General features: G+C 36.6%; 1 long non-coding RNA gene across 2 annotated transcripts; it reads left to right on the forward strand.

The window, feature by feature from the left end:
- Positions 1–1,204: 1,204 nt before the first annotated feature.
- On the forward strand, positions 1,205–16,059 carry LOC139083061 (uncharacterized). Of its 2 annotated transcripts, XR_011539569.1 has the most exons (4): positions 1,205–1,327; positions 2,406–2,650; positions 10,149–10,237; positions 12,376–16,059. It is a non-coding gene; the product is annotated as an uncharacterized lncRNA (long non-coding RNA). The 2 variants fall into 2 exon arrangements; XR_011539572.1 differs by lacking the exon at positions 2,406–2,650 and having other exon boundaries at positions 1,223–1,327; positions 12,376–12,511.
- Positions 16,060–17,213: the final 1,154 nt, after the last annotated feature.

Genomic DNA, 17,213 nt, shown 5'->3' on the forward strand with positions numbered 1-17,213 from the left:
CATGTGCATACATTACTTCCCTTGGCACTTTGTGAGTCATATTAGAATTTGTTTCACCCAAATTATCTACTTATTAGAAGATGGACTTTTCTAATATGTATAATGTTCTTTGCTTTTAAAATTTATTTCACAATGTAGCAAATACAGTCATTTAACCCAATCGTATTTTTGAAATATGACCCAAAGATTGTTATGAAAAACTTTTTTTGACAAACTAAAAATTTAATTTTCTAAGCGTTTTACTCTTGCTCAAATATAATAGGGTTCATTATGAAATATTATATCCATATAAAATTTAATAAATTCTCAAGTGTATGTTAAAATGCCTGTCAATTCCTTCCTTTTCCGATTTTCCTCAACAAACTTATAAAAGTGAAAATTAATTACACTGATTAAAAAAACCCTATAATTGAATTGTAGAAAGCTATATAATCAACATCCCCCCTCAAAAATACAAAACCAGCGGAATTATAAGATTTAATACTTTCTGAGTAATCAGTAAAAATGTGTTCAAATAAAACAATCTTTGGAGTTAGAGAAAATATTAAAGATCTTTTTTAACATAAGCAGCTTTTCTTTTTAAAATTTTCATGCAAAATAGTGTAAACACAAATGTTTTTACTGGAAGTGGATTATAGACTATTGACTAACACTGTATTGTAACTGGATATTTGTGTTATATAATTAAAAGATCTAAATCTTAATTTGAGGAACAATTCATTGTGGGTGTAATCGGTCAACCAATATTTATTGACCATCTGTTATTCTTAACGTCGAACCAGTGACTTTTTGATTTGGTGATGAAGAGATGCTGAAGAAGTATAGGATATGGAGTCTGCTTTAAAGAAATTAAAATTTAGATTGCTATTTGCAACCCTATGTAAACTGATACTCAACTCTTTAAAATCGTTTTCAAGAAAACACAATCCCTCTCAAAGTAAAGGAGAAACCAGAAAGAGTTCAAACACCACAAGATTTAGGAAATGTTCTAAATAGTTAATAAATATTATGATCTGACTGAGATGTGATTAAAACCAAGTGTAGGAGTGTCTATATTCATTGAAGTGGTAGCTGTCACATTGCCATTTCTGCCACAAATGCTGTTTTACCCTTGAAAACAAGTCTCTCCATTAGGAAAGGTATAAGTCAGCTGCTTGGATACGGTTATGCAACTCTTTCTTTCAATGCTAAAAGCAGACTCAGAGTTCTTGTTTTTCTTTTCCACGAAAGGAGGTGAAAATCTGACAGCTCAAAATGAAGCAAAAATCCGAGATAAAACAGACACCATTTTGTGCCCACTCAGTCTTCTCTCCAGGGTCATACATGTGTAAGTAGCTGTTTGTTTATAGTCAAGACCTTCTGTGGGTAAATCTGGCAGGGTATCAAAGACATTTAGCATAGATATTTCATTTTCAATGCATGTGTCTATTTTTTTCCCTGTTGATGAACCAAATATAACACATGCAGATGATTTTTAGGAATTTATTTTAAATTGTAAGTTTTTCTCTTTTTCTTTTTCTGAATGTTCACAGTAGCTGGGAGAGAAGTATCTGCTAGCTACTACCCTCCCATCGTAGTACTGAATGGTGGGGTAGAACAGAACACGAAATTGCAGACTGTGTTTCCCTCCTTTACTATCTCTATGTATCTATGAATCTATTCATTAGTAATATACCTATCAATCTATCTATTGTCTATTAATCGTCTATCTATTTGTATAGCCTATGGCACAGTGTTTAAGAATATGGGCTTGGATTCAGTTCAGCCTGGATTTGAAGGCAGGGTCTACCTGTTATTTCCTGGATAGCCTTAGTTAAATCACTTAACCTTTCTAAGCCTAACTGGCTTATCAATTAAAAGTAGACAATAAAAATATTTATTTCATTAGACATGTGAAGATTAAATGAGATAACTCAAAGGGCTTAGCACATTGCTTGACATATAGTAAACATTCAATAAAGTTTAAGGATTATTCTTATTTTTAACAATAATAATCACTTTTAGAATGCTAGATCATGAACATGAGGGAGAGAGCATCCAAAGACTTTAGTTTAATATCTTTAGTAGTATTCATTCATACTGAGAGGTAGTAGAATTTTCCTTAGTTCTTTGGTTTTCCATTTCTAATATTTTCATAACAATGATACTGTTTTTCTCTATTCCTAATCCGAATAACATGTTTTCCCATTGTTCTTCCCTTTTAGCAGCAAAATATTTGATTTATAAGACTTTAAATCAATACATCACCTCCCTGTAATATAGTTTGCTGGGGTCTATTTTGTTTTCGTTTTGAAATGGTCTCTTGACCCAATTTGAAGCCCTGGCCAGCGGACAGTTAGTTCCCCTCCAGCAGCTGATTCAGTTCATGGTTTAACCACTTCCCTTTTGGGATTCTCACACACCAGGTCTACTATGCACCCGCCTTAATTGCTCCGGGCCAGGTACCAGATAACTAGAGACAGCTGCTATGCTCCAGCGTCCCGGAAATTACTCAGATTAGCCGATCCAGAGGGAATCTGAGGAACCCAGCTAACTCCACCTCACTTGCCACACATAAACTGCCCCCTACATACAGGTCCAGCCTGTGGGACATTTTCCAGGTGCAACCCGCTCTGTGGCCCTGAGTGGCAGCCTTCTCTCTTTCAAAGTTGTAAGTAACAGAGTTCTTCTGCTCATCTATTGAATGTCTTTGTCTTGTGTCCTCCCACCAAAAGTCTTTAAATCTTATAAAACACTCCCTCAACCTAATTTTTGTTCAAAGCTTTTGTATTCTATTATCAGATATGAGCATTATATTGTATGTTAAAGGACATTTTATTTTAAATATGTATTTTATAAGTACTTTCAGAAGTAACATATGGTCATGTTAGAACTTAAAAATACTAAAAAATTTCTAAAGAAAAAAATCCACTCACAAACTCACACATAGCTAATATTAAAGTTTAGTTATAATTTCTAATGGTTTTTACCTGTATGCACATATATATCAATTATATTTGTATTAACACATACATACCCCTACATGTAGAGATATAGTCTTCGCTATATATTCATAACATATTTATTTATATCTATATAGCTAGACTGACATAGGTATATATCTTTCCTATTTGTACAAATAGAAACCACTCTAAACAAATCAGAATTCATAAATTTCCCTCAAACTTCATATCACAATTACAATTAAATAATTATTTATATAATTACCTATTGAAGGTTTAGTTCCACTTCTAAATTATAAACACCATGAGAGGAAGGTTGTGACTGCTATATACATTTTGCCTAACTCAGTCCCTGACAACTAGATGATTCATGAATATTTGTTGAAGGAATGAAAATAATTATATAAACGCTGCTACATAACCTGCTTTATTTTTTAATTCACTTAATCTTTTTCTGTATATCCTTCAATTTCATACTATTTCATATGACATTTGTTAAAGGAATATAAAACATCAGCAATCATTAGGTCACCTGTATCATACCCCCAAAATACACTGTGGCCAGTTTTCCACTCTACCTATGAAGGAGACTAGCCCAGTCAGGTTCACTTCATTTGGTCTGATGGGTAGAGGGGGATGTAAGCTCATGTGCAGTGAAGCTGTGACGCTACCTGCAGAAAAATGAGTTTATAATCACGTAAAAAACAAGGAAATGTCGACAATTATTTACTCATCTGAACTAGACAATTTAGGAATAAAATGTCTTGTTATGTTTATTTGAGAAACTGGTTCTGTAGATAAAATTAAGAGGGTAAGTACCAAAGTTGTGTACTTGGCACAAGAGAAATAGAGAGAGAGAGAAAAGAGACAGACAGACACAGAGAGAAAAAATTGTAGCTGCATGCAATTGAGAGAGATGACATAACCTTGCAAGAATTATACATATATATGCAGAGAGAGAGAGAGAGAAAAGGTGTTATTTGACTTGTGGAGTTTTTTCTTGTTCAAGAAAAGAGGGGTAGGAGTGGATTCTGCATGGAGGTAATAACATGAATAAGGACAGGGGTGTGAAAATATACAGCAGAGTGTATATATCTGGATGGAGTAGTGGGAGACAAAGCTAGATAGGGAGCTTGAGTCCATACATGGGTTTATAAATTGGGGTTGTTTGTTTCTACTTTATTCTCTACATAGATCAGTGGTTCTCAACCAGAGCAATTTTGTCCCTCACAGGACATTTGTCAATGTCTAGAGACAAATATCTTAGGGATGGGGTACCACTAGCATCTAGTGAGAAGGATGCTGCTAAACATCTTATGATGACTAGGACGGCACTCTCCACACCAAAAAGAATTTTCCAGCTCAAAATGTTAGTACGACAAATTTGAGAAACCCTGGGCTACACCAATGGTCTCCAAAATGGGATGTTTGAAACTGATGGGTGATAAAAGTACATTAGGGCACAGAAATAAAATATTAAAATTTTGAAGTTATTTTATCTCATTTTTAAAATTTTGTTTTAGACAGCATGTTTTGTAGCATAGAAAGTATATGTTTGTGGTACATGTATACAATTTGTAAATATCTATACATACATTTGTAGTGCCTACTCAACCATTTTGTTTTTGTTTTTGTTTTTGAGGAAGATTAGCCCTGAGCTAACATTTGCTGCCAATCCTCCTCTTTTTGCTGAGGAAGACTTCCCCTGAGCTAACATCCGTGCCCATCTTCCTCTACTTTATATATGGGATGCCGACCACAGCATGGCTTGCCAAGTGGTGCCATGTCCGAACCCGGGATCTGAACCGGCAAACCCCGGGCTGCTGAAGCAGAGCATGCGAACTTAACCGCTGCACCACTAGGCTGGCCCTACTCAACCATTTTTACTAATTGGGTACACAGTTAAAAAATTTGTAGAACTCTGCTTTAGAAAATAGGTAGTCGTGAAAAATGTGGGTTGGTAGGTTATAGACAAGCAAGCTGGTAATGTGGGAAAAGGATGAGAAATAAAGGAGACTCTGGAGGCATGGAAAAGAGTCAGGCATCTATTGCAATATTACAGGCAAGAAATGGAGAGGACATAATTTAAGATATTGTCATTAGAAATGAAATAGATTAATTTAGGACACATTTTTTGAAGTAGATTCAACAAGAATTCTCAGGTGACAGATTAGGTTTGGGAATTGAGTTAAGGAAGAGATGTCGAGGAATAACTCTAAGGTTTCCAGCTTAGACGTGCTCATGGTTCTTGCTGCTTCATATTTTATTTGATAGTCTACAGGCCTCTCTGATTTTTTTTAAAGGCAAAGCTTTTTACAGTTTTAATTATCTTGGAGGGTGGTGGATGGGGGAGAAACTTAAGATGATTCTAACATGTAACTTCTGGATAGTGAAGGTACCATCAGAGACGAGAATGCGAGAGGAAATACAGTGGGTATCTTTGATTTGAGAGGCGTATAATAAGTTTCTTTGGATCATTTTGATTTCAATGACCCTCTGAGCATTCAGGTAAAGATATCAGATAAAGGTCTGGAGATGACTTTATCTGCTTAGGTAAAGCCGAAAGGATAGATTTGAGAAGGTGACTAAAAACACCAGTGATTTTAGTAATAATAATTTTGGATGCTACGAGTTATTTATGTAGTTTTCTTTGATTCCTACACGGTAACCAAAAAAAGAAAGAGTTGGACTAATGCAGAGCTAGGGTTGAGAAGATTGGTAGGGGGAAGAATAAAAGGCTTAGAAATTAAGATTGCAGCAGAAGGACTAACAGACGTGATTTCAGGCTGCAGCAGCAAGGAAGAAAGTAGAGAGAAGACTTTTATGAAATAAAGAGAATGTGAAAGGATGTGGACAAGATTCTCAATGATGGTGAAAGTAGGTCCAGCTGGAGTAATTGAATGGGAAGAATGGAAAAATTAAGGGTTGTGGTCCAGGAGTACAATTTCTAGGTTTACAAAACAGTTTTAAAAATGATTATTTCCATAGGACTACATAGAAGACTACCATATATGTCAACATACACACACAAAGAAGCCTATGAAAGGAATTTGCAAAATAAACCGCTCATTACAAAGAATGAGTAGGAAAAACAATGAAAGGGAATTTAATATTTGGTCTTAATAAATGTCTTCCCCTGAATTTTCCTCTGTCTACACAGTTTAAGCAGTAATAAATAAGTTTCATCTGGCCTTCCAGATCTCTCAGTGCATCCAAAAAAATTCTTTAAGGCCAATTCTGCAACTGTATTTTCTCAAATAGAGATGGAATAAAAGAGGGATGGAGGAGAGAGAAATTCATCACAGACGCTTTTGCTGAAAAAGTCTGGCAGATGAACAAAACATGGTTTTTTGAGAGGTTCTGTAATGGATAGTTCTTTTTCTCACTTATGTACTTATGTGAAACTAGGAAAGATAGTAAAGTGCAAAAAAAAACTACCAACTTAAAAAAATTACTAAATCTTAGCAGCTTTGACTGTAGTGACTTATACTTAAGTTATCCAAATGCTCTTGAGGTTGCCTTTTTATTTCCTTTCATTTTGACACCATAATACAATGTTTCATTTCTCAAAATCAGAATGTGAATCAGATAGATATAGTAAATTGATAAATTCTACATCTGTGATTTTTCTCTTCAGTAATAAAAATAATATGTCATATCTTAAGGTCAAAGATTATTAGCTACAAAACATTAAAACTACTGAGTTTCAAATATTTTTCCTATCTTCCAGAGGAAGAGGCCAAAAAGTATATTCGAAATTTTCACATTTTCTCTACACATTAGTTGGGCTACAATTTTTATTTTTAAGGCATAATTAAACAAATATGCCCACTTCAGGGAAATTACATAAACCACTCAATTCCGTTTAGGTTAACAAGAAATTGAGGGGCTGGCCCGGTGGCACAGCGGTTAAGTGTGCACATTCTGCTTCGGTGGCCCGGGGTTTGCCGGTTCAGATCCCGGGTGTGGACATGGTACCACTTGGCAAGGCATGCTGTGGTAGGCGTCCCACATATAAAGTAGAGGAAGATGGGCACGGATGTTAGCTCAGGGCCAGTCTTCCTCAGAAGAAAGAGGAGGATTGGCAGCAGTTAGCTCAGGGCTAATCCTCCTCAAAAAAAAAAAGAAAAAGAAATTGAAATCCATAATAAAATACGTTGTTGAAATGTCATTGTACTTAGTAATTTCTTTATAGATTTTTCATACTTTGCATATTTCCCTCACGTTAATTCAGAGGGGGAAGTATAGTAAAAATGGTTTCTGATGCTAACAAATAAGCTAAAATCCTTCTAGCGTACCCAAGATGGCACTTGAAAACATGTTTTCTTAATAATCTGTACTAGCAATCATTTAGAAATTGTAAAACTTTAGTGAGGCACATAACAGCTACCATAGAACAGAAAGCTTCTAGAGCCTGTCATCAACAGAGTCTAATCTTTTAGGCTTGCTCTCGCAAATTGCTACTCATAATTTACTTTTAGGGCTACATGCTCTGAACTATTTATATGATTGTCAAGGACAAATTGTTCTGATATTCATACTGTGCTGTTTTACACATTGCTCTGTTAAGAAGAGGTTTCCTAGGGACTCAGGAATCTGTTTGTTTTATTAGAATTCTTGTGTTTGTGGTGTTTCTTTCAATGAGATGATCAATTTATGGTTGGGATTATGACAAAAGTCCAAAGCCTTTTTGTTGGGATAGAGGTTGCCTCTCCATGACTGACTACATCGTTAAATGTCTTTGATGCTTTCTGTCTGGCTATACGCGAAATACAGAATGAAGCTTTGAGAAGGTGGACATGAGCTCTCAAGAGATTTCTTTGCACTTCTGCCTCTACCTTATGAGGACAAGGCTTACATATCAGCCTCAGAGCAGGACCCTGAATGCCTAGTCCAGATTACTAATCCAATATTTCAAAACAAAATAGAAACCAAGAAATGCAACCTATACCAAACTAATTACAATCGAATCAAGATTTTGATATTACAGCCAAAAGGGAAAAGCAAAGGGTTCTTCTCCTCAACAGACCAGAAATATTGAAATGCAGTTTTTGTATAGGAAAAATGGAGGAAATTATAAGACAAAAAGGTTCTCAGAGATTTCAAGATAAAAAGCTGACAGTGGGGGAGATTTTGTACTTTTTTACATGGATGAAATATAATATTGGCTTGTTAGGGACTCCGAATCTGGGAGCATATAGAAGCAGGAATTGGAAATGCCATCCTGAAACAGGTTCCCCTCAACCACAGAGCAGAGTTTGACCAATATTTGGGAAATACTTCTCTAAAATTGATCTTTTCTCTTTTCCCTTATATATAAATCACAAAGCACTAAAAGAAAGACGTGGAATGATGTAAAGCATTGCAGAGTTAGCAAGACAAATATATAGCCTGCAAAAGGTGTAGACTCAAGAAAAGCAGAGTTGAATGAAATAGTCATTTTGGCTTTTGCTACCAAAATAGGAAACTGAATAAATGGCTGAATCGCTGAAAATGTTAAATTTGATACTTGGTTTGATAAAAGACTTGGGCTTTTTGATTTAGGGAAAGCATTTAAATCTTAATCCGTAAATGAAGGAAAAAATGACTGCTATCTGTATAAGGATTCTATGAAGAAATATGCAAGAACAACATGCCACATAAATGCCAAATAATAGCAACAAGGGCAGTATCAGTGCCAAACGAAACTTTTTTGGTCAATTAGTTTAATGTCAAGATTGAATCATTTCAAACCTTCACATAACAAGGCTTTACTAATCACTATCAAGTGTGGCCTAGTCCAGGGGAATCCATATGTCTCTCCAGTTCCCAGATACACTACACAGATTTCTGAAAGTGTTTTCTACTAGTGTACACGAGCAGACAAACCACACTAGACAAATAACGCTCGTGGAGTTTTTGTGGCTCCGTTTTCCCTGCTCCCTTGCTTTGTATTCTGTATTCCCTGTCGTTATCAGGGGATATAACCTGCTGCTGAAGATAGGGCTTAAGAGCGTATAGTAACTCTCAATTGACACTTATGAAAAGTAGTATGTCTAGAGTAATACCTTTTTTTTTCATTCTTAAAGGATTTTCTCAACTTCCAGACTAAGAATTTGGACAACTGAATCCTTTTGCTTCTGAACTCACCTAAGAGATGCTTTCTGTCTAATGCTTGAATCCCTTTTTCTTTTTAGCCTCACCTGAATGCTGAGATGAAATCTATTATTGTTTCTAATGTGTCAGAGACAATGTTGCGTATTAACCAGTGTCTGACCATGCATGAGACGCTCCTTGTATCTCCAAGGGAATAAAAACAAGGAGTTAGCTCCATGGGTTAAGTAAATAGCTCATCATTTTGTTTCTGAGAATTGTTTGGGAGAGGTTTAGATCCTTTGGGAGAGGTATTAGCTTGAGCCATAAAAAACAAAATCATTTTTGAAGGCCAAAAATGGCCAAATAGCATATTTATATAGTTTCTAATATATAATAGAGGATCAAGTTGGATTAGGTGAAAGTCCATAATGTTTTCTTCTTTCTTATTTTGTCCTGTGTTTCCTTCTCAAATTGATGTGAACGTAAACATATTCTTTCCAAAAAAACTCCTTATCTTTCCACTAAATGTAATATCTTGTCAAAGTATATCTCATTGGATATACATATAATTATAAAAATTATGATTAAAGAAATAAGTAGGCCTAGAGTTTGTCCCTTGTCCAAATCCACTGAAATGGATCCGCTGGTATCCCTGCCTGCTAATATTTTCTAATAATCTGCAGAGTTTTGTTCTCCTTTTGTTATGTTTGGAAAATATGAGCGTTAGATAGCATGACTGTGTGTTCAGACTGCCAAATGCCAATAGGAGCAGACTGCACAGCAAGAGAAGTGCGTTTGTTTGACAATGTGTCATACACTATTGATAATGATTTTGAAATTGAAGTTGCTACTCTTGCCTTTTGCTCAGTGATATGAAGTTTTAAAATTGCCTTTATTTCAATTAAAGAGCAATGGTTAGGGCTGTTGTTTCTGTTCATCCCCTCGTCAGTGTATGTGTGTAATTATAACATGTAAGGTTTTAGTCTCCCAAATGTTTTTGAATTTTGTCCAGGATGACATATTTCTTAAGGTATTTGCATTTATTCAGCAGAGGCTATTCATGATGCTGCTCGTTTTCTTGACTGAATAGTGTTTACTTAGAGTCTCCTGTCTCTTCTTTTCCTAAACCAGGACCATTTATCACCATAGCCTGTAATAGGTGTAGGATGGACCCACAGGACTGTGGGATTTTCTTCCTGGCAGCCCTCAACTAATACTAGGTAACTTAAATTCTTGTTGCCTGCATTATGCTTTAGAGGAAATGTGGGGGAACAAAAGAGTTGGGAATCTTGCTTTCCACCAATATGCAAATTACTTAGCATTCTACAAATGTCAGATTCTAAGAGCAAATGATTTTCATTTTCATCACCACAGCTTCTGTAGCTAATAAATGAAGATAACTGTACTTGTCTCACACTTGAAACCAATACTGAAGGTCATGCAAAAGGCTATAGAGAAGCAGGTAAGGAAAGATCATTGATTCAAGTGTGTGTTTGTATTTGTGGGCACTTGTCAACTCTCAGGACAAAAGTAGAACCTCCAGCTTGACCTAGAGGAAATCGCCAGGTTTCAGGGAGCCCCAAAGGTGGTACAAGGGAGAATTTCCACATTAAGTGTTACTCCATGAATTATCCCAGAAATAGTTGCTAAGATTCTGAAAGGAATTCTGGGTTGTCATTTCAAGTTTCTGAGATTACTTCACACGGTCTACACTGTTGTAGTGAAATGTGATACACACATTTAGAAGATCTGTAATATCCCTTCATAGGGATCCGAGAGGAGAATCCTGGCACTGAGAGTTGGCTAATAGTTGAGATTTACTAAGGATCTAACAAGAAGACAAGGGCTTCACTATTCACGTTTTGTTTTCCTCTTGCTACAAGGGACAAAATGTATGTACTTCATGGAGGTATTTAGCTGAGAAAAAATATGTACGCGATACATGAGAACATTTTATGGGAGAGCTTTCTAACTGATAGTCACTCTGGTTTGCCACTGGAAACCTTGTAGCTGGAAAGGCACTTGATAAGGTTCTCACCAAAAAGATGTGAGCAGAAGTGCCTGAACAGGCTTCCGTTTTGTTTCATTCTGCCATAAAATAAAAACCAAGTACATAAGGACAAATATTTTGCCCTCACCCCGTTCCAGCTTCCTTTCTGTGAGGACAGCAGTGGAGAGCCCAGAAGCAGAACAGTCAGTATGTAACCCAAAGAATGAAAGTCCCGTCTTGATAACAGTGAAGCAGAAGGATAGGAGGAGTCTGTGTTCCTAATGGCATCATTTGGCCACTGTGCCATCCCCAGACTGCCTTTCTTGGGAATTCTTGTTGCTGAACATAAATAAATTCCTTTCTTATTTAGGCTACTGTTGATCAGATTTTCAATTTCTGGTAACTGAAAATATTTCTACAGAAACAGCCCCCACGGTTCCATTCTCTACACCTGTGGTTTTCAGAGTTTATTGTGCCACAGAGTCTCTTGAAGGGCTTGCTAAAACACAGATTGTTGGGTCCACAGTAGGCCTGTGGTGTCATCTGAGAATTTTCTTTTCTAACAAGTTTCCAGGTGATGCTGATGCTGATGGTCCAGAGACCACACTTGGAGAACCATTGCTTGGAAGAAAGATTTTTCTAAAATATAAATTTTAATATGACAATCATCTACTTAAAATACACTAGTACTGCCCCCATACCCTTCAAAACAAAACCCAAGCTTCTGCAATGGCATCTAGATATGTTTCTCCATCTTTGTCTTTTGCATCTCTTTCACGTTGACCCTAAGCTGCTGACTCATTCAACTGCCTGTAGTTCCCTGATGATACATATTCAGTTCTCTGTAGCCACTTTCTAACACGTTTTTCCTCTGCCTAGAATATTCTCCTCTGTTATTTTCTCGACCCTTCTAACTTGTCCTTCAAGACTCAGTCTTCACTTGGCTAAGTCACAGGGTTAAGTAACATATTGTGAAACAGCTGTTTATTTACTTTTCAGTCTTATCCATGTAATTTTCTAAGAGTGGAGCCTGCGGCATTCGGGCCTTCACCTTCATATCTCTCGTGCCCAGCATAGGTGCTGAAACACAGGAGGCGCTCAGCAAATGGCTTGAGTGAAAGACTGAGTATTTGTTGAAGCGTCAGCAATGTTATATGTTTATAATATATTCTTTTTATATCCCTGGACTATAATAGAACCACCCTCTTTCTGTATAGATCTGTTGATTGTTTATAATATATAAAATTTAACACTTTATTATAATCACTTTCATTACACTTTAAAAGTAATTTTGATGGGTGACCTTTGAACATAGTCCTTTGCAAGGGACAAAGTCCTTATTTTCTCTCTCTCTCTTTTTTTTTTTAGATGTAACAGAAATTGTAACCAGAAAATTCTCACAGAACAGATGCCCTTGCAATTGAAAAGCACTCCCTCTAATAATGCTTGGCATAATTTTTGTTAGGTTTGTATCTCTGGTATAATTACATGATGATTTTAATGGAAATTATAAAGAAGTATTTTACAAAGGAACGGAATATTTTATGTGTAGTTATATGTAAATTTACTCTTATAAATATGCAAGCTTTCTTTCTCACATGGGTATTTGCTTAAGGATCACTCTGATAAATGCAAACAAGACTCATATTATTTATTAGAAGATTGCTGAGATATATAACAGTAATTGTCATACCACTCTGTAGAATTTACTTCCAGAATCTGCTGACGTTCCTACTGACTGAAAATGCACAGTAAAAATGACCACATTTATAAATTCCATTGAGATATTAAAATATCTAAGTTTTTATTTTCTTCAGATGCGTAAATCACTTTTTATGTGCATGTCATTATTTACCAAGCCAATCTAGCTTTCAAATGAGGCGAAAGCTCTAGTTTGTATAGTAATATCTGAAGATATCATTCATATCAGTGTTAATCTAGTAATAGATAAGAGAAGAAGAATAAAAGATAAAGGGAGATGATCTATAGAACCTTCTATCATATGATACGACATATCATAAGAGGAATGTTCCATCACCGGCTATGTTTTCCCAAGATTAAGTTTGAGGTACAAGTAACATTAGCGTCCATTTCACAAGATAGGTAAGACTATTCTTTCCTCTTCTAAGCTAAATAGCAGCATTTCCATAACAAAATTTAAAAAAAGAAAAAGCTTGGGTTCATTTCACCTCAATTAATATAACAACCTCTTGTTGAGGGCCTCCTGCTTTGTTAGCACTGTTTAGATATTCCGGGAAGCACACGAACACATAGATGCAGAAAGACATAAGAGTAAACACCAAAATTATTTTGCAATGCTTGGTATTTTAGGCCAACTTCAGAAGAGCAGTAGCTTGGTTTCAGCCACGGCAAGTGTCCATTGCTTATTACCTAATTCTTCATTCATCAAAATGTTTAATTATTCAAGAGGTGGTCTTGTTTTCTAGGTGAAACTCAGGAAAGGGCATGACAGCTTCCTCAAGTGATAGTAAAATGTCGTAAAGACTTTCTATAAATAATTTAAATTCTGAGGGACAGTGAGAAAATTTTAGGAGATTAAATATATCTGGACATATAAATCTTGTATTGTTGAATTCTCTGAGATAGACACATTGGCTCCCTTTCTATCCCTTTTATAGCATCATCTCACGTTGGAATAATCAGGTAACATGTTAACAGCTGAGGCAGAGTAAATTGCAAATGCCTTGATGGGATGGTTGGCATGACCTCTTAATGTCGAGTAAGTCACATGTTACCTAGAATCAGAGACCTCTCCAGAGGAGCGCCAATGGAGTCAGTTCCTCCACACCCACCCTTGGTCTAGGTGTTTTCTCATGCAAGTAGCCACCAGGGACAGTGGTACTTTGTTCCAGAAAGACTCATGACTTTGATACATCTATAAATATTTCCCAATTACCAGGCAAATGAGACTGCTTTGCTCTCTGTCTCAGGTTACTAAACGTGTATGTTGCTTTCATGTGGCTTATTTCACCACAGTTATTTCAAACCTGATTTGCATTTTTATAATGGTGTAGATGGCACCAGTATCTTGTGCTCAGCCAGTCTCTTGCATGGATACCCTCCCCGCTCAGATGGGGTTCTCATTTGCACTCAGATTTGCACCCTCGGGGGTCACTCCCTCAACAACTTGATCTGGACCCCCTATGCTCAGCTGCCACAACCAGCGACCCTTCACCCTTGGAGCTACCTAGTGGTGGTCAGACTGAACTTTTTAGAAAGGGAAGAAAAAGGAAAAACAGGAAAGAGCTTTCTGTTGTCTTGTTTCTACATATTAAAATCATTTATATATATTTATAACTATTCAGAAGAATGTTTTTGATTGGTTCTTTGAGGACAAGTCTCTAGGAGGAATGCAGGCTTCAATCTGTCCGACTACTATGGTTTTAAATACAAACAAAACAATAAGCAGGGTTGGGATATACTAACAAGACAACATTACCTTTGGTTTCAGTCTCAGGATGGACCAAAGAGAAACAGATAGAGTGAGGAGAATTGTTTCAATTAAAACACCCTTATGAATAAAGAGCACCCAGGAAAATAAAGACAAGATCTAAGTTATCAATAGAAAGTGTCACAACTTAGATGTTCCAATTCTACCAGCCTAAATCTTGAGGTCCAGATAGATTCTAAATGGCTCTAGATTCTTCAGATGCCACAAATAAGGATAAAACAGATATTAACGATGGTTTTGGATGAAGGTAAATACTAGTTTAAAATGTTTGATGATAGGCATCAATATTCAAATACACTTCAAAGTTCAAAGGAAATTTTTTTTTTTAGTGAGGAAGATTGGCCCTGAGCTAACATCTTTTACCAATCTTCCTCTGTTTGCTTGAGGATGATTGTCACTGAGCTAACATCTATGCCAGTCTTCATCTATTCTGTGTGGGATGCCACCACAGCATGGCCTGACGAGCAATGCTAGGTCTGTGCCCGGGATCTGAATTTGCAAACCCAGGGCCACTGAAGCAGAACACATGAACTTAACCACTACACCACCAGGCCTGCCTCCAAAGGAAAATTTTTATCTTTAGTTCTTCCTTTAAATGCTCTAATTTCTGGCAAACCCTCATGCAGATAGACTTCTTTTATTAATGCAATAAACATTTATCGAATTTTCACTATGTGCTAATTAGGTTAATAAGTTCAGTGTAATGTGTCAAGTGCTATGATTCAGGTGAGAGCAGGATTCTCTGGATGTGCATATGATCACCCCCTCGTGCTGTGGTTAGGAGAGGCTCCCTGGAGCCCGTATCTGAGTACCACATTGAAGGATGAGTCAAGTGAAGATGGGGCCTTGGTGAGGAGGTATGACAACTCGGAAGCTTGAGAAAACCTGTTTGCAGAACCTTAAGTCATTCAGTTGGTTGGATCTTAGTATTTGGGGAGGGAGGTTGTGAAAGGCAGTATTCTAAAGATGTTCTCCCACGTTTGTTTACCATGGTTATTCAAACAAGCACTGATCTAGGCGCTGCCTGAAGGGACTTTGTAGATGCAATTAAGATTACTGTCCTGAAAATAGAGAAATCATCTTGGATTATTTGATGGAACAAATCTAATCACTTGAGCCACTAAAAGCAGAGAAATTTTTCCAGCTGGAAGTGGAGAGATGCAGCCAAGCGATGAGGCAGAAGGGGAAATAGGAGGTTTGATGCATGAGAAGTAGTTGATCCGCTGTTGCTGGCTTTGAAGAAGAGAGACAACATCCAGGGAATGTGGATGGCCTCGAGAAGCTGAAAATGACCCCCTGGCTAAAGGTCAGGCAAGAAAGGAGAACCTCAGTTTTATAGATGCAAGGAACTGAATTCAGTCAACCCTCTGAATGAGCTTGGAAGCCAATTCTTCTCAGAGTGTCCCGATAAGAACCCAACTAGCCAAGACCATGTTTTCATCCCTGTGAAACCAGAAGCAAAGAAACCAGCCTAGTCAACCCAGACTTTCAATCTATAGAGCTGCGAATTAATAAATTGGTATTCTTTTAAGCCACTAAATTGTGATAATTTTTTATGGCAGCAATAAAAATCTTGTACAGAAGTAATCATGAAAGATAAGCCTAGAAGCAGTGATTCTCAACTAGGCATGATATTGTCCACCAGGTAATATTTGGCAATAATTAGACACACTTTGTCATAACTGGGGCATGGGGTGAGGGGTGGGCAAATGGGGGGTTGTTTCCTACTGGCATCTAGGAGGTAGAGGCCAAGGATGCTGCTAAAATTCTGTAACGCACAGAACAGCACCCCTCAACAAAGCATTATGTGGCCCAAAATATCCAGCGTCAAGGTTGAGAAACCCTAGAAGAGACGTAGGCAAGCACTGACCAGATCATGAAAGGTCTTGATCCTCGGGACTTTGCATTTTTATCTTCAAGGCTATGAATGCCCATGGAAGCTTGTTTTCTGCTGTTTTCCCCCCAGATGGTTGGAGAACACATTATATTTCTTTTGTTGAAAAAGGCCAGTAAGCAGAACCTAGGTAATTAAGGTAATTATTAGAAGTTCTATCATTTAGCAACATCAACTGAAAAAGTAGCTAATAAAATCACATCAATCTTTGTTGCTGATTTTGATGTAAATAATTATTTGTCTGTGCAAGTGGTCATTTAAAAATTAATAATAATTGACAAAAGGATGACTTTACAATGATGAGTCATTCTTAAAACTGGAAGCCTAATGATATTTTGAAAAATATTTTAAAGAAAACACCAGAAGGAAGCACTCACCTAATTGATTTCCTGTGTCTTTGTCTTTGCGAGGGTGGCTCATCATATTAGAGATTTTTCTTATTCAGATAAAATCCTCTGCTCAGTTATTCCACTGGATAATTAGGCCATTGAACATCTACTCCCTTTAAATCTCCTTGCCTTAATCTTTTACTTTTTTTGTTTAATAAACCAGAGCACAATTGCTGGATCTTATGGTTAAGATTATGTTTATGTTCGCCAGAAATTGCCAAGCTGTTTTCCATAGTTACCATACCATTTTGCATTCCCGCCAGCAATGAATCTTTAACTTTTTTTTCATTTATCTGTGTCTTGCATTCCCTGTGTGGGCCTTAAACTTTGTTAATTCTATATATGAATTAAAAAGTCAGGGATAAAATATAAGGTCTTTTTTATCTCCTTAATCAAACTCTCACAAGCAAATTAGCATATTTCATATTAATAAGGATGATCAATAAGAATA

This window comes from Equus przewalskii, chromosome 1 (genome assembly GCF_037783145.1).
Source record: "Equus przewalskii isolate Varuska chromosome 1, EquPr2, whole genome shotgun sequence".
NCBI lineage: Eukaryota > Metazoa > Chordata > Mammalia > Perissodactyla > Equidae > Equus > Equus przewalskii.